This window comes from Triticum urartu, chromosome 4 (genome assembly GCF_003073215.2).
Source record: "Triticum urartu cultivar G1812 chromosome 4, Tu2.1, whole genome shotgun sequence".
Classification (NCBI taxonomy): domain Eukaryota; kingdom Viridiplantae; phylum Streptophyta; class Magnoliopsida; order Poales; family Poaceae; genus Triticum; species Triticum urartu.
In genome coordinates, this window is record NC_053025.1 from 20,870,808 (window position 1) to 20,889,309 (window position 18,502).

The 18,502-nt window shown below is 44.8% G+C and overlaps 1 long non-coding RNA gene and 1 pseudogene across 7 annotated transcripts; one reads left to right on the plus strand and one right to left on the minus strand.

Annotated features, from left to right (window-relative positions):
• Positions 1-486: 486 nt before the first annotated feature.
• Positions 487-5,331, minus strand: LOC125550367. 7 transcript variants are annotated; one of them, XR_007301591.1, is made up of 4 exons: positions 5,112-5,331; positions 4,825-5,047; positions 4,377-4,507; positions 487-1,597 (listed from the first exon to the last, which is right to left on the minus strand). It is a non-coding gene; the product is annotated as an uncharacterized LOC125550367 (long non-coding RNA). The 7 variants fall into 7 exon arrangements; XR_007301590.1 differs by having other exon boundaries at positions 487-1,600; XR_007301592.1 differs by lacking the exon at positions 4,377-4,507 and having other exon boundaries at positions 487-1,263; positions 1,379-1,597; positions 5,112-5,330.
• A 2,359-nt stretch (positions 5,332-7,690) lies between these two features.
• Positions 7,691-13,403, plus strand: LOC125554553 (annotated as a pseudogene).
• The last annotated feature ends 5,099 nt before the right edge of the window (positions 13,404-18,502 follow it).

Genomic DNA, 18,502 nt, shown 5'->3' on the forward strand with positions numbered 1-18,502 from the left:
TTCTATATTTAACACAAAAGTACGGCTAACGTCCTATAGGAAGCACTTCTGGTTTTAACACAAAAGCAGAGCTAACGTCCTATAGGAACGAAAATTCGTAGGAGTGCTCGTCCTCGCATGCTCACGATATCTTCACGCGCTCGTTCGCATCGGGATCACAGCTGACGGCCGTATTAAGTGCGGTATCCAGCGCGTATGGGCCAGTATTAGGTGCAAGGAAAAACCGTGTTGGCCCCACAGCGGAGCGTCGTGCCGCCTGGACAGAACGGCGGGCGCTGTCAGCCCACATCATGTACCGACCGCACAGGGAGGGCCCTCCGTCACGGGCCGTATTCGAATCCAAACAACCCATTTTTTGCGCTGCCCGTCACCATAGAAGGCGACCTCGATCATATCGGAGAGCATGCATGCCCGCTGGCGCATAGGACATTGTGTCATTTCCATCAGTGAATAAATAGAAAACCGATTGATTAGACACAATGACGATTCGGAGAACAGAACATGCTTCGCTCGTTGACAATCATCATTTTTCGCAATACTTGTACAATCACCACACCGACTACCAGGGTGACTTATTTTTCGAGTGACACAGGGTTACGTAAAATGTACACAGCTTTAGGAAAATCGTACTACGTAGCTCACAAGACAGCATCAAATTGTACAAACTGAACCCAAAACTAGCAACAAAGCTAACTACACAACAGTCCGCTCCAGCCGGATTGGTGTTTCAGCAGGAGGCACTGCATGAAGCATGATACTACTTCGGTTTCCGCACGTGTTTCGCCAGTGACCACCTACGTCACAATTGGTGCATTTCGGCTCGATCCCTCCCTGGTTTCTTCAGCATGTCACCTCTGTCTGGGGTGTCTCCGCGTGACTCCCATAAAATCCATGACTTGCAGCGGAATAGCATCATTAATCGAGATGCCGCATGTTGATCCATTAAACACCGTCGCCACAGGAATGAAGCAATTGAACAGATTTTATGTACCTTCAGTGAATGACAGCACAACATTCCCGTGTGCTCAAAGTTTCGACACTCGCATAGAAACTGATCAACCCCTCCATCAACTGTGCCCTTATACACCACCTTACACCATTTGCCATGCCTCTCCGGATGGTGCCGCCGCACTAGGTACTTAACGCCTTGCTCAACCAGTTCGGCCTTGTACTGCCCTGCTTCGCTCGCCAAACTTCTTGAACGCGGGCCCTAGTGTACACCTCACTAGGATGCTGCTCCAATGGTGTGTTAGCTTTCATCACCTGTACTGCGTACAAATTCATGACATGGGCTCCACAGGTTAGAACCCTCGTCCATATGATTGAACAACATAATTTATGTAGGTCCAAACCAAGAAACACGAAAAACCGGAAGTACATGTGCAGGACGATGAACACCGCTTCCAAAACTGGCTATGCGTTCGAGGCAAAGTACATCTTTGTTACGGTGTTCCACCAGATGCAGGAAAACCATAAGCCTTGTTTGCTTATAGGGGGACCAATCCCGTAGTGGAATTAATCCACCCAGTGATTAGGTTGATCCCCTACTTGTCAGCCAATCTCTGTGGGGGTTGATTCCCTAGCAACCCTGCAATCCCTGCTATTGATTTAACTATTTGGTTAATCCCAGCTGCACTATACCCATTCAAACTGATCATATGCGAAACTGCTCATCCAACATTTTGCAACTGTAGCAGTATTAAGCACACAATCTGATGTATAAAATTTCGTAAATATAGCACAACAACATTAAGAGATTTCACAAATATAGGAAGTAGTAAGCATTCAAATTGTCCGGCATGAGAAAGAATTATCTTCTCGAAGAGCAAACAAATGAGAATCTGTGAACAATAAAAAAAGGAATACGTTTTACGATAACAACAAAATGGGCTTTCATATCGGCCGAACGTTCATTCTCAGATTTATTATAGCAAAACTAGTGGCGAAAACAGAACACACTCTGCAAAAAGCTTAAGTAAACTAAGAATTATTTAGTTCCTCTCCCATCACCTTGGCAAGCCTCGCAGCCTCCTTCACCATCTTATGTAGTCATCACGAGCTCAAACATAGTGTCAAATACCCAAATTCTTGCAACAAACAATTTTTTTAAGGAAATAGCAGTAAAAATAATAATGGAATCTCGGTTCATGGCCTCATATACCGAACATCAGATCAAACCCGCAACAAATGTAAGGCATCTTTTTTCTGGATGCTATATAGACCAAACCCGTGACAAATGTGATGCATCTTTTTACTGGATGCTACATAGATCAAACCCACGGCAAGGGTTAACGTTAATTCGTGTGAAGTGAAAAGATACACATATATGAATTCAAAGTCTTGGCATGCATGAATGCACAGTGCAAAATGATCTTTGCATGAACAAGCATGCAAAGACTTGACAAAATGAATGCCAGCTTATCCATTCTGCAAGCAAATATCCAAGAGAAAAATTGGCTTTGTTGGCAGCTCAGAAGTCATCTAATGTATGTGCAAGAACTAGCAAACAACAAGACCAAGGAGAACTATCTGTGAACTGTTCAGGTTTTGCTAATACTAGGCAGAGGAAAAAAGGGTTTCTTCAAGTGGACATGTGTGACGGGAGTTGCCATGCTGTACAAAAGGTACTTCAATTCTAAGTCTAACAATTAGTATCAAATAACCATGGACTGCTAATAAAACTAAGGCCAATTAACTGCATTTGAAGTGGATGGAAGCTGATTGAAGTGGATGGAAGCTGACGGGAGTCGCCCGTTTGAGCGGGGAGGGCTCGGTGTGCTCAACACGACTAAATTCGCAAGAGTGCTTCGCCTAAGATGGCCTTGGTTTGAGTGGACGGAGCCCTCAAACTTGTGGGTGGGCATGCATGGGCAGCCCTTGCGGCGAACAAGATCTTAATCTCTTCTACGCTTCTACAACTATCACCATTGGGAATCGTGCGAAGACGCCCTTTTGGGATGCGCCATGGATAAACAACCGGAAACCCAAGGACATTGCGCCACTCATTTTTGCGGCTTCTGCTAGGAAAAATTGGAAGATAAAGGAGGCACTTTCCAGCAATGCTTGGGTGTCCAAGATCAAGTTGTCGGTGAACTTCACCTTGGAGCACATTCGCCAATTCGTGGCCCTCTGGACAATCATCCATGACTTTCAACTTGACGCTCATACCGAGGACGAGACTGTTTGGAAGCACACTAACGATGGGCAATATTCCGCGGCTTCCGCCTACGTGGCCCAGTTTTTGGGAACCTTCTACTCCCCCATGGAGCACGCGGTGTGGAAATCTTGGGCTCCCACAAAAGTCAAATTCTTCGCTTGGTTGGCCACTCAACATAGGCTCTGGACTGCAGATAGTTTGACCAAGCGTGGTTGGCCGAATTGTGGTCTTTGCCCGCTGTGCAAGCGGGAGCAGGAGTCTGGTGCCCACATCTTCTTCAAGTGTCGCTTCACTAGGCGACGTTGGATCTCGATTAAGGACTGGCTACATTTAGAGAGCATCGACACCGACACTTGGCATCTCGAGAGGTCTGTCAAAGATTGGTGGGTCAAGAGGTCAGACTCCTCCATCCCCAATAGGAAGGCAATGGCGTCCATCACCATGCTTGTCTGCTGGGCTATCTGGAATGAAAGAAATGCACGGGTTTTCCGCAACAAAAGTGTGCCGCCGCCAATTTTGCTCCGCTCCATAAAAGAAGAAGCTCGTCTATGGGTGACCGCGGCGCAAAAAAATTAGGTGTCATCTTATCAGGAGAGTAATCACTTTGTGTATTGGGTCCTGTATCGTACTCTCTATTCCCCTCTTAATTAATATATAAGGCAATATTTTGCCTTCTTTAAAAAAAAGTTTAAAACCAAGAAACTCCACAAGTGTTCTTGAGATGCTAAATATAGTACTGATGCAAGGTCAGTCAATCAGCCAAAGTCAGTAATAGTACTGAATTCAGTATGTTCTTAAGGTGTAATGTTGAATTAAGTAATTCACATGTGAATGTCACTCTCAATCTGCAAATAGTCTAGGATAAAATAGTGTTTCATGCAAAAACACAACTAGTACTCCAGATCTTTACCCAAGTACAATAGAACACCTCGTCCTACCTGGCTGTTTCACAATTTTAACACACCTCAAAACTATCTTCTGTATGCCGATTCTTTTCATTTTAAGAGTGATCATCAAACAGCAATACAGGCAATTTTTGGTAGCATCAAGAAGCTATACCTAAGAGAACGTTTCAGGAAGTTTCCATCCTATACAATTTGCAAAATCAATTTGAAGCGCTGATAGGCTGGCTTTTAGAGACATCAGTCCAAATAGAATCTTGTACCTATATTTCATTTTATCCTAAATTTGTAAAGCAACGAGCATATATCATTTATACCTGAAGTTTCTTGTAGTTCAGTATCTGATTGAATGGCACTTGAATACATGCTAACCCAAGAGATAAACCAGAAGGGAAATGGATCCAGCACCATGATATGTGGTTAGCATGGCATCAAATTTAAGCAGGCCCTGGTTCAATCAGATTAGCATTGTATAATTTCCAACTAAAGTAGACAGCAGCAACAACACTAGTAGACAGTTGGCAAACGAGATTTTTTTTTTAGAAAATGCTGATATAGGTGAGAAGGAATTTGAATTCCCAACCCAATGAATCAAAGCTTGCATGCCTGCAGGTCGACTCTAGAGGATCCCCGGGTACCGAGCTCGAATTCGCCCTATAGTGAGTCGTATTACAATTCACTGGCCGTCGTTTTACAACGTCGTGACTGGGAAAACCCTGGCGTTGGTGCCAACAATACAGTCTGTATAGCTTATGAGGGAATTACCTCTCCATCGACCTCGGCGGCTGCGGGTCGTCCTTGCCCGTTGACTGGTCCGAGTCGGCCGCCGACAAGCTCAATCCCGTGCAAACGCGTTCAGGTCTAGCAGTACTTTCGCCGGCGCATCGCCGACATCCCCAATGCTGGACTCGCCAATCTTGTCCAACAGATCTGGAACCGGCTGCACTGCCGGCATGCACTCACCGTTCCAATCGCCGGCGCTGGGAATCTGTCCAAACCAGACCACACACCTAAGATACGCACACGCAAAAGACTAAAGCATCTCAGCATACCTGTCGACTGGATCTATTAAGAGCTCGAATCCATCCCCGACCGCCTCCGCCGTCGCCACAGGTTGAACCGCCCGCGCGCAGAGCAGAGCACGCAAAGGGGTGGAGATTGCAGTGGACCCAGTTTGTCAAAAAAAAAATCGCTCAGTCGTCAGGAGACGCTGCTGTGCTCGGTAGGCTGGTACGGCTGGACCGCAACCATCATGGACCAATGGAACATTTTCGATCCAGTCGTCACGGCGATGCATCGCTCCGCTGCCCTGGCATACGGACCTATTCCTGTAGGTTAAATTTCCACCGCGTATAATCTCTAGTATTTTCCAAACACAATAGATGCCGGGCCCATCAACGAGCTGTACTATTGGTCCAAGTAACAGGTGCAGGCGAGCTCTATCGCCACACTTACGAACCTATAGGAAGCATTTTTATATTTAACACAAAAGCACAACTAACGTACTAAAGGAAACTGTCTGGATGAATACAATATGACATGTATCTGTCTTTAAACATAAAATCAGGTGCAGAAGCTGGAAATCACTTACGGAACAAATTTTTTCTTGAGGCACAAATTCTTCTATGTAGGCTTCTAGTCTGGGACTCATTTGGAAAAATGGCGCCTGAAAGCCAGGCGGTGGTTGGAAAGGCGTGCGCCTAATGTCTTTCAGCTGTCATGTGAAAGGAAAGAATTACAGTCAAGTCAAATTAATATATGGCAGCTAAGTCATTATGTTGAGTCGAAAAGTTCGCCAAAGGAAAATGATGAAAAGTTGACTCACCGTGTGTTTGCCAAAAATTCCGTCCTCTGTTGACAGGCTGTCTATATTAGCATAATTCTTAATGGCCTTTGTGTCCCACATGACAAGTCTTGCAAGAGTGTCAGGTTCCAGGTCCATAATCTTCGTATCCAGGTACTCAAAATACGTTATCTGCAAGTGAGGAAGAGGTAAAAATTAATCATGTTCTTGTAGCTGCTTGTGGGTATAAAGAAGTGTACAAGTTAGTGAACGAACCACTGGAATCAGGAGGCAGCCACACAGGGCGCCTGCGAATCCTTTGTCCTTGAAGGTCTGGAGTGATGTCACCAGTTTCTCTGTGACAGCATTGGACCAATCATATGATGATATGTTACTTGATGGTCCTTCTAGAGCGGCTAAATAGTCGGGGCTAACGCAATCATATGTCGTTGGGCATAGAAATACCGCTGTTGCAAACATCACGAAAACCCGTTGAAACACTTCTGCTGCCAGCTCTGGGGTTATGAGATCAGTTAACTCTCTGATGTTTGGAGCATGCCCAGCACACCGAGTTTCAGACTTAACCTGACATCTGAAAACTTCTAAGCATTTTCTAGCGATAATGTGCCCGCCCAGTGGAATTCCTAAGATCCGGTGCACGGTGTACGAGTTGATAAGGAATCTGTATCCACTAGGAAGTATGAAACACCTGGAAGGGCAATCAAAATAGCGGACAAGCCGGTGAACGAAACACCTTGGAAGCTCGCGACAGCACAGATCTAGAAGGTACCCAAAACCAATATCTCTGACTAGCTGTTTTTGTGGTTTTGTTAGCTTTTCACAGACAGAAATGAATTTCTGAAAGCTAAGTTTTGTGCTGAACTCTTCTTCATATTCACCCATTGCAGCAGCTCTGTGGACAAAGATAAGAAATGACCTTTAGCAAATGTATTGTTGAACCACATGCTTTTCTGGCAGAAGCTTACATATAAACACCGAGTCAGCAAAACAGAGATAAATATTTAAGCCATGATCAAAAATGCAGCTAGAATGAGAGGCATTGATTTCCAAAGAAATTTCATCGACACACGTGAGATGCATGATAAAAACACCTACTTCGAGGCAGCAAACTGCTTCTTTGTCCTGTACTTCTCAACAAGCTTTTTGTGCGCTGCATGTTTTAACTCGATCCTTAGTCTCTCTGTCTCTAGTTGGTCATGAACCATGAAATCTTGGGTGACAATCTCCGTGCCATCGACAGACTGAGACTGAGTCTCCAACAGATGTGGGGTGGAATCCATCTCATCAAACTCTACATAAGAGGTCATGAGACGTCATCGTTACCAGGTCAGCTATGTAAGACAGTTGTTAGCAGTCCATGTGAGACCATCATCAACAGGTTGGTTAGCTAAGACGGGTTCTAACTCTGAGTTAGTAACTGCTTTGCAAAAATGGACGTAAATCCTTTGGATCTCTGCTATAGATTTAGGATCTATACAAATAATTTGACCTGTCTCTAGTTGGTTAGCTAAGACGAGTGCTTAAGTTTTGCATGGCTGGAGATATAACTCAAGTTAGCAAAACCACGACGCAAGCGTGCGGTTGGCATGGTTAAAGTGAGGTTAGCTGAGTCCTAATTTTAAATCCGTAACCCCTCTGCTATTAAGACGGCGCAACAGTTTGAGCATGGACCAGCTGGAGATAATTGGATGCGGAACCGATATTCAAATCGCGCCCCACCTGCTGTGTTGCGCACATGCGGTGTGTACGCAGCCCGCGGAATTGCTAGCATCGGTATTTTTTTTTGTTCAAACGCTGAATCGGTGGCATAATCATGGTGAGGATGCAATGGATTACCTGAACAAGAGATCCACGGCGAGTGAGATGAAGGAGACCGGTAATTTTTCAGTGACGAGCGAACTCTGCGGAGGGATCAGGATTGGCTTTCCTTTGGAGAGGTCGCCTGTCGCCACCGATGCTAGATGGAGAGAGATCTGGAACTCATCTGTGGACGACCCCACAAGTTAGTCAATACTTGGAGGAACTATTTGAGAGCCCACATGTCAGTATGAGTTTGAAGTCCACCTACCACATTTTCTCACCTCGGATGGAGGTACTCCTCGTAGGACTCATATAAGGCCGACCCCACAAGTTAGTGAGAGACTTAGAGAAATTAGTAACTGAGAGCCCACTTGTCAGTGTCATAGACGGTCAAGTGAAGTCAACTTACCACATCTCGTCATGCCCAAGAAACATGCCCATCTCTCATGCGTTGCAAAACTCACCCCACCTATCAGGTTATTCTTCTCTTGCACGCAAAATAACGAAGTAGCCTCTCTCTTTCTTTCTCTCTCTCTCTCTCCCTCTCCCTCTCTCTTTCTCTTTTCTCTCTCTCCGAGATTCAAAATCATTGAAGGGTATCGCTGACAAACTGCAGGGAAGCAGATCCCCCCACAATTTAGAAAGGTGTGACTTCTGAACAATCAGCGCATAAGATTCGACAATCAAAGGTTAGTAAAAAATTTATCAACGCACCTTTTGCGTGGCGATTCCTGATACACGAGATTCAATTCGTTGATTAATTTGTTGTGGTCGGGATTCATAGAATAAAACTGTTTAGTTTTACACTGTAGCTTTGTTTTGAATTTGTTTTTTGTTTTGTATCCTCTCGTCCTTGTAATACGAGGTTGTTACTTTTGTTAGGTTTCATGGTTATCTTTGTGCTAAGTGTTGCACAAGCAAATTAGCATGAGAGGATCTCACTTTGGTTGAGGTTGTAGTTTAATGAAAAATTAATATATGTATATATTTATATATGTTAATTATATAGAACTAAAAATATATCTCTGTTGATATCGACTTCGAAAAGTTTCAACACTGATACTGCAGGTTTATAACCTTTATATTTATTACGTCTCTTTTTCGGGGCAGATGTTCAGGAGTGCGTCATCTGGTCAGGACAACAGGGACGATCGGTCTTTGAACGACATCGGCAAGGATTATGGGAGGCAGGTAATAGTAAGGCAGTTGAACATTAGTGTTTGGTCTTTTATTTCTGGGACGTTTGCTTTCAAGGTGTCACCACTGAGAACACCAAATAGTAGATTATTAACAACAACAAAAATGATTTATATATCCTGGATGAATGCTGTAATATCTGTTTATCATGTGCATCTACTCTGCAGTTGAGTATCGAGAGGTGGAATATTTTTTTTACTATAAAACGAGAAGAAGATCAAGGATGCAGATGCTGTCAAACACGCACATGCTATGCGGGCTAGAATAATTGGAGTCAAGAGTGAGATACAAGTTCTTGGCAAACGCCCCAACCAAGAGCATGGTGTGCAACAGACACCTGCCAAGAGGAGCATTCTAAGCAGCAGAGACTGCACTAAGCAGATTGTCCAGGTAACGACGAAAATTTCAAACGCTGGTTTTAATGTATGTGGAAGTTTTAGTCGCACGTGCCTCTAATTAGTTTTTGGTTTGAAGACACAGATGCCCACAAAGGCGCAGAGAGGGTGTTGAGACGGCCCAGCGTTTGTAGGCGGTCATAATGAAGAGGTGCAGGGTAACATAATTTCCTTTTATGCAAGCAGAAGGATCATTGGCAACAAAAGCATTGGTGTTCAAGGATTCGGTACGGTTTGCACAAGCAAGAAGAGCCCAACGACAAAATCAAACATAGGAGCAATGAGCTCTACCATACAGCAGCATCAGAAAGCAATACAGGTGACAGCATATCCGAACGTGCAACAACATTTAAAGCAAATGTATATTTTTTGTGAGCAATTTTTTCTTTGTTTTTGTCTGGTATATTTAAATTGCAGTATCTTCCACATGAAGGTGTACGAGGAAGGAAGCAAGTATCGCGGTAGTCCACGAATCGATGAAAACATAAGGCAAGGTCCTTTGAAAGGATCACCTATGGCGTTCAACATGAGGGGTCCTTCCAAAGGATCTCCGATGGCATTCAAAATCGTCAGCGAAATCACCAATGCACGGAGGTTGTCGCCAAGATTTGCTGGACAAGAGAGGCATGGGGAAACAAAGGTGACGTCGGAACTATGCTTTTTCAATTCAACACACAAACAGTTTTATGGGAGAACAGGGTAAAGTGGAAAACAGGAGGACGAATGTCCGTCTTGTACGGCTGTATGTGCAGTTGTTCTTTTTTATATAGAATGTTGTTGTGCGTCTCCGGTTGTATGGTGTAAATAGAAGCACATCTGTGCCTCTTTGTGCAGATGTGTGTGTAGCATGGTCACATTCATGATGTGAAGAGTGCCTCTGGTGTACCGCTTATACTCGGTGAAGAGGCACAGGTCTAGTTTTGGTATACCAGATGAGCCCTGATGAGTCATATAAATCTTTTGTTTAGAAATAAAAAAAATGCATATGCTGCTCTGGACATCTAATTCTGTTTCTTGCCATGTGTTCAGGATTTGGCGGAGGGGATAACAGATGAGGGAAAGAAATATCATAGTTCTCCATCCATTTCGAAGGAAATGCAATGTTCACAGTAGCAAGTAGCATACAGCGCTAGCACGGATTGCATGGTAGAAGCAGTCCCTTGGTTGCACGAGTGCCGGAGAAACAGGGAGCAGCATTGGACAATGCAACATTGGAGAGGCAGACTCATTTATGGATTTGGCCGTGCCATGCAGAAACGATGCTGCTGCGTGTGACAAACAACAGAGCAGCAGCAGCTCCGCTGTAAGTGGACCTGTGGCTGGTGATGAGACTGATGTCGTCTGAAGTGAATGCGATCAGACGAACAAAGACACGGTAGATAGAATCATCATGGCGCCGCCGACCATTGTAGAGAAAGAAATGGATGGCATGTTTAAAGAAGGCATATACCCAACGATTCAGGAGGTCACCGAAGCGGTCGAACCAGAAGGTGGTATTGTATTCGGATCATTGGATGAGTGCTTTTTCTTTTTCTGCAAATATGCTAGAAAGGTTGGCTTTGCAGCCAAGCGATCAACGAGCAGAAGATCGACATATGATCAGCAGCTTGACAAGCAGGTTTTTCAGTGCACCAAGGAAGGGCAGAATAAAACAACTGAGAGACATGTTAAGGAGAGAAGGAGCAACTGCTTGATCCGGACAAGCTGCCCAGTCCAAGTAACAGCCAAGAGGGATACAGATAGGAGGAAATGGTATCTGAAGAACGAGCGTCCAGAGCACAACCACGAGCTTCACCCATCTGATTGGATGCTGAAGTTCATGAGATGCTATAAGAAGATGACACCTCAGGAGAAATTCTTTATACAAGTGCTGCAGAAGGCGAGGTTAGAACCAAGGAAGGTTATGCAGATTTTTGCTGCCATAGGGAAATCGAGGCGAGAAATTATGTTCGACACGATTGACATAAGCAACATTGCATGCCGGGACAGGGCTGGAGAGCGCGGCACTGATTTCGCAGACACCATGAAACTGTTTCCTGATATGCAGAGGCGGAGGCCGGGATTCCACCATGTGGAAGAGACAGAGAACAATGTAGTGCGCAGCCTGTTCTGGACAGACTCCTTGTGTAAGATGAATTATGATCTATATGGAGATTTCATGTCTTTTGACACCACATTCTCTACGAATATATATGGCTTGCCATTTGCACCAATTATAGGTGTCGACAACCACGGGTCGACCGTCCTATTTGGAGTAGGCCTTTTGAAGGATGAGAAAATAGGTTCATTCAAGTGGCTCCTAAGCACGTTTGTCGATGCAATGGGAGGTAAAGAGCCGAAATACATAATAACAGACCAAGACCAGGCAGTGAAGACTGCAATAAAGGAAGCTCTTCCGAGGACGAGGCACAGGTTCTGCTGGTGGCATGTTAGGAAGAACCTGAAGGAAAATAATGCAACAGTGTTTGCGCAACACCCAGGGATGTCTCATGATATATTTCGAATCGTCAAAAACTCACTAGATCAAGACGAGTTTGAGCGTGCCTGGAAAGCAGCAATTTCTCTGCACAAGGCGGAAGGCAACAAACATCTGAACACGCTATGGGAACTCCGAAATTTTTGGGTGCTGGCCTACTTCAAGGACTGTTTCTATCCTTTCTCGTCAACAACCACTCGCAATGAGAGCACGAATTCGATGTGGAAGAATTACGTCGACCACAAGGACACTATAAAAAGGTTTGTTAATGCGTATCACACGATTCAACAAAATTGCCTCGCCACGCTTGACAAGAAAAGATACCGAACAGAAGAGAAGGCGCCATCACTAGAGATGGGTTTTCTGATTGAAAGACAAGCAAGTCAAGTATACACGAATGAAATTTTTAGGAAATTCCAGCTGGAGCTACGGAACCGGACTTACTTCAAGTGCTCTGATCTGGCGAAGGGGAGGCAGTATTTTTTTTAAAAAGATTATTGATCCTGGAGATAAAGTGTGGAGACCATATCCCGGTGAGGAATTTGATAGGTTTGAGTTCAGGGTAGATGTGGATGAGCAAAAAGAAATATACAGTTGCAGCTGCAAGAAAATGAGTAGGGATGGCATTCAGTGCTGCCATGTGCTTAAGGTGATGGACCAAACAGGCATGATCGATCAACTTCCAAAATCCTTTGTCATCCCCAGATGGACCAGGAATCTATCAGAGAGTCTGAAAGTTCTGTCTACAAGTCAAGGTGATAGCATGACCATACAAGACGATGAAACTATGAGATTCGGCCTCGCTTACGCTGAGTTGTTGGATATCTGTTCAAATGCATGTAGAAAAGAGAAGGTATACCATGTGTTGCGTGAGTGTATGGTAGATATGAAAATAAAAGTCATGGCGGCACTTGCCGAGGAACCAGACACAGGCATTCTTGTCGAAACTCTCAAGAACCCTCCCATGAGTGGCTCAAAGGGTACGAAAAAGGAGATCGAATCAAAGATGGTTCTGAGAAGAAAGGAAAAGGCTACAAAGCCGCAACCAAGCGCGGCCGTTGTGGAGAAAAGGGTCACAGGAAATCAAACTGCCCGGATAACCCAGAAGTGCAGGAGAGGATGAGGATTGAAGAGGAAAAGAGGAAATCACAGTAGGAGAAGAGGGCAAGGTCAATGAAATGGCCGACAACACCGACAACACCATCGAGGACATCAAACGGCTTAGAACAATGCACTCCAAGCCCAAGAGGAAGACCTCAGATGCCAGCAATTCCAACGACCCCACTGACAGCAGGGAGCATTTACCAAAGTCTTGCATCTACGCCAGAATCAAACATCACACAAGCCAGACACACAAAATGCGTGCAGGGAAGCCCGGGACAAGGCACGAAATTTGCGCAGTCCATTTTCAGAAAGGAAAGGTCTGAGTGGAGACTTTTTTGTACCGGAGAACAGTACGAATAGAAAAATTAAAAGGTAATAATGCATCTTAAACAGGACGTAAGCAACAAATAGTGATGACCGCAATCTTTCGCTTTGTTTTTATGTATGAATATTAATTTTACAGGTCAATAGGTTGAATAGCTATGCAGAAGGGTGGGGTTGCACAAGGGTCGAGGAGGAAGAATGGATCGCTGAACATTCAAAAACAGGGTCGCACGTGGAGCGATGAAATAGCAAGCAATTGGTGGGGATTGTTTATTTTCTTGTGATGTGGTTATAAGAACGGCTTGTAAGTTAATTTGCTGCAGTTATAGAAACAAAACAAATTTAAATAAGAACGCCTTTTGCTTCTTTATGTATTTTTTACTCGGCGGGCGAAAATATCAGAGGCACAGTTTTCCTTGTTATTTTCCACAGCCGCGTCAGTTTCTGAATGTGGATGTTGTAAGCATACAAGCATGCTTCTGTGTTGTGTGACAGAGAGATAAAAATAACCTAAGGGCACAGGCAGCCACGGCCATGCCACCGGTGAGTGTTCAACCGTGACTCTCACGGTTGCATGGTCACGCCCGCCGTTATGGAACGAAAATGTTTTTAAGCACAGAATCTGGGTTGTGCTTCTGGGGCTGCATAACCGTGGCTTTCGTGGTAACTGTGCCTCGCCTGTTCTAACGCATGTTCTTCTGTTATGAATGCATGACTGTAAGTAATTCAAATAACCTTGCTTGCGATGCGTGTCCAACCGTGCCTCATGTGCCTTCACGCGGTGCTTCTGTGATGCAAAGATTTCAGACACAACGGGTCACGGTTGTGTTTGCGTTTCTGTTTTACAAATGGATATAGTGCCTGGCAGTAGGTTCACGGAGTTTGCTGTGAGAGAATCACGTCTTTACATGCTACTAAGGCACGTGGAATCACCGCCGTGCCTGTCTGTGGCATGTAGAACAGTGCTTTACAATGCCGAAGGCAGGACCATGTGTCTCGTTCTTGAAAAGCCCTGGTTCTGCCATCACTTCATTCACTTGGTTTTGTCCACGTTTTAGCAGAATCATCTGCAAAGCAGAGGCACAACCTTGAATATTCTAGTGACTTAATTGTAACACGCATGTTGGGTTTCCGCAATTAACGCACGAACGTGGCTCCACATAAAACACAAGCATGCCTGCCTGAGCATCTTTACCGTGCCACTCCTGGTTATAGATCAACGGATGCATTTGGAGCACAAAGAGACACGAAGGTGACCTCTGACTTGAAACACTGACACACTTGACGGTTCGTGCATTTGAGTTAAAATCTTACAACGAAAACAATTGTAACGCGTACAGTCGTCCGATTCTATTAGGTTTCCGTAATAATCGCACTATCGTTGCTCCGGGTAAGAATAAATCATGCCTCTCCACCGACTCATTATGAATACAATTAGAAAACCTCTATGTGTGACTCTATGTAATTAGAATACCTTTGAGGGATGTAGGCCCGTGCTTGTGACCCTTGACACTAAAACACAGAGACGCCTGTGCCTCTATGCTGTATGCACGTGCTTATGCCCATACAAGGAAATACGCTTTTAAAAATAGGGTCTCTCGTATAGGCCATTCCGTGCCTCACAGAGTAAACGCCCGTGGCTGTGCGTAAGACAAAGGTTAGTGTGACTCTATGTAATACCACCAAACATGCCTTTACGCGCTTCATGCCCGTGCCTGTGATAATTTTGATCCCGCATAAAACGCAAGGATGCCTCTCTGGGCCTCCATACCGTGCCTCTCCTGGTGTTAGAGTCAACAGAATCATGTGGAACACAAAGAGACACGAAGGTAGACACGAACTGTTCTACATGCCTGTGTGGCATGTAGAACAGTGCGTCACAATGCCAAAGGCAGGACTGTGTGTCTGGTACGTGACAATGCCAAGCTGTACCGTGTGTCTGGTACGTGACAAGCCGTGACAGGAGCTTTTCAGCAGAATCATTTCCAAAGCAGAGGCACGACCTTGAATCTTCTATTAACTTAAATGTGAACGTGTCCGTGGAAAATTTTGCTGCTCGTAGAGGCAAGATGATTGTAGAACCGTGATTCCGGCATCAAACAGATTCTTCTATTGAATGTGTGCCGTAGATAATTAATACACGGTCGGGCATGCCCGTGCCTGGTCTGCGTGTGCAACAATGCATCTCGTACCTTGAAAGCCGTGGTTCTATTTAATGTTTCAAGCAGTCACCTACCATTGACTTGCTACGTGTAGTACTTAACCCGGGCCCCCCTGTCAGAAATAAAAATAGAAGAAGTAATTAATCTGGACCCCTCCGCGCCCCGTCGTGGGTATTTAAGCCATCTCGTGGATTGACAGGCTGTAATCCATTTCTCCAGATCCACCTCAGTGAGCACTGGTCGTGGGCGGCGCCACCCCAGCAACGGAGGTGGAGATGGAAAGCGCTGCTCATAGCATCAAGAGGTCGAGAGTGGTGCCACTGGCGCCGCCGCTTTCTGGTGGTGTGCTAGTCGTTGGAGGGGATGGAAGCGGCGACCTTGCTCCCTCCCGATCCGATGAGGAAGAAGAGGGATGTCGTGCGGACCGCATTAGAGATATCGCCGACGTCGTCCTAGGTGAGATCATCTCTCGTCTTCCCATCAAGGATGGCATCCGTACTCGAATCCTCGCACGTCGCTGGCGTCCTTTGTGGCCCATCGCTCCTCTGAATCTCGACTGCCGCGAGATCTCTGACTCTCTTCTTTTAACGATGGTGAAAAAGTTCATATCGAGACCATATCTCATCTATGTGCCTTCACCAAGGAGCCCGTTCGCAAATGCTATTCCGGAACGCGGCTCTGTCAAAATCCTGTTGTCAGTCTTCCGGAATCCATTCTGTCCGGCCACACTGGCTCGGTTAGCCGCCTCTCTATTCTCGTGTGCTACCTACAGTGCAGGCCCTCCACCGTTGATGCCTGGCTCCAATCCTGGAAGTTGAACAATATCCAGGTTCTTGAGTTCTACTACCTCTTCCCAGAATTTCTGACGCAAGAGGTAACTCTATTGGATCTATGCACTTCAACTACGCCCTCAGCACCGGAGTCCGTGTTTCAGTTTTCCTCCTCTCTCCACACCCACGGCTTTGCTCTTTGCCAAATACCAGACAATTACGTAGGGACGCTTAAGCTACCACTGGTGAAAAGACTCTTGCTTGTGGCTGTTGATATATCAGACGCGTCGCTGCAAAGCATAATCCACTCTAGTTGCCCTGCACTTGAGTCTCTCCTACTTGTTTGCAATAGAGGAGGTCGTCGTGTCACAATAAACTCATCTAACCTTGTAAGCATTGGCATTTGTTGTCCACACGGGGAACTCATTGTTGAGGATGCCCCTTCGCTTCGACGGTTGATTGTTGATTGTCTGGTTGATAACTGTTGTCTCTGCACCTAAACTAGAGACGTTGGGTGAATTCGTGTTTGTGTCTCCCTCGAAGTGTCTTGAGGTACTGACTTTCCTTAATACTGGAACAGAGCTGTACTTGTTCCGATGTTGGTTCTATTAATTTGGTGGTCTATGTTGTATTCTTCATGCAGAGTCAGGACTTGGAGGTAACCGATGTCTCTGCGTCTGAACCGTATCCATGTCGTCTGACGTGTCTTGAGGTATTGATTTTTTATGATACTTCTAGCTTAACTTTATTTGTGAGGAAACAAGTTTTATTTCATCCAACCTTTATGCTATTAGTTTTGTGATCCATCTTCTGTTAATTTTCATCAAGGGTTTGAAGGCAGTCAGTCTAACAACAATGCGTCAATCTGTCAAGACCTTGCTTATCTACATGTATTATAAGGTGGACACCGTCGTTAAATTGCTGCAATGCTTTCCAAAACTAGAGAACTTGTTTGTCGAGGTGATGATCTTCAGAAATTTGCATTCTGTAGTACTCGTTCCTTTTTGAAATGCTTGTCTTAATTTTGACTAAAATTGATGCACCCGTATCTACACATGATTTATTCTTGTATACATCCATGTATAGACAAGTCTATGTCTAACTTCTTGTTACGGAGGTGGTAGAACTAATTGTTGCATTTGGTTTTTTGATGGTCTGTGTTTCTTTTTATAGACGCTAAGTATTTTCAACCTATCATTTATATTTTAGGGATCGTTGATTTCTCGTGGTGAAAAAAACAAATGGCGTCGTAAGTACCGGCAGTTTCTCGAACATCACGACGTTTGTCTGAAGACAGTATCGCTGGAAGATTATGTTCGCTCTGGGAGTTACGCTGAATTTGCGATGTTCTTTGTTCTTAGTGCAAAGGATCTGGAGACCATGACCATTAAGTTTACCTCCCCTCCCGCAGAGTTCATGGGAATATTTTATGAAAAGCAACAAAGGGTTCTGGAGTGGCATAGAAGGGCTTCTACACGTGCACGTCTTAGATTATCATCAAGTTGCAGCCACGCGCGTCCGCATTTAAGAAACATGAGTGTTGAATACCTGGATTTGACGGTTCCGTTCAGGTGTGGATGCTGAAATCAGGCCTTGTGTTAGTTGTCCAGGTGTATGGAGTTATTTTTTGTTGCGTTCTTTTGAGCTTGGGTTTTATGTAAACTTCATTAGACAACCGTTGTAGTCTTTGCACCGTGTGTAGGCTTGTCTGTTTTTGTGTTGCATGCAGTCAAGACGGAAATGTGTGGTTTTGCGGCTTTGTACGGGCCGAAGGACCATAAAATGCTGTGGCACCAAGGTTAAGAGACATAAAGTAGATTTAATGTTTCAGTGCAGAGATGCGCGCTGCATTTGTAAGCGTGCTGTGTTGTATGTACGACGGTGCCTATCTTATATATGTACCTATCATGCACACAATGCATGTACAACCGTGCTTGTGTTGCAGGTAGAGCTGCATGATGGTTGACTTGCATGGTGCCTGTCTTATATATGGTGATGGGTGCCTTGCACTGATGGAGCTGCATTTGAGCCGCTGCACTGTTTCTGGTCCTCGTACTGTGGTTATAAAAAATGTCTTGTAAGTTTATTTGGTGCAGTTGTAGAAACAAAGCAAATGTAAGCATAACAGATTTTGCTTGTTTAGGTATTTTTATTACTCAGCTGGGAAAATATTATAAGGGCGATAGGTTTGTTTGTAAATGTTTGCAGCCCTTTCTTTATGAAGTTGGACGGTGTAACAATACAACCATGCGTCTCTACTGCGACACATGAGAGATGGAAAGAGCTGAAAGCATAGAGAGCCACCACAACGGTGAACCAAACCTTTTTTGCGGGGCGTTATGTAGTGCTTCTGGTTACCGCACAACCGAGTTTCTACTCAATAGGCCACACCGAAATGCGTCTCGAGGATT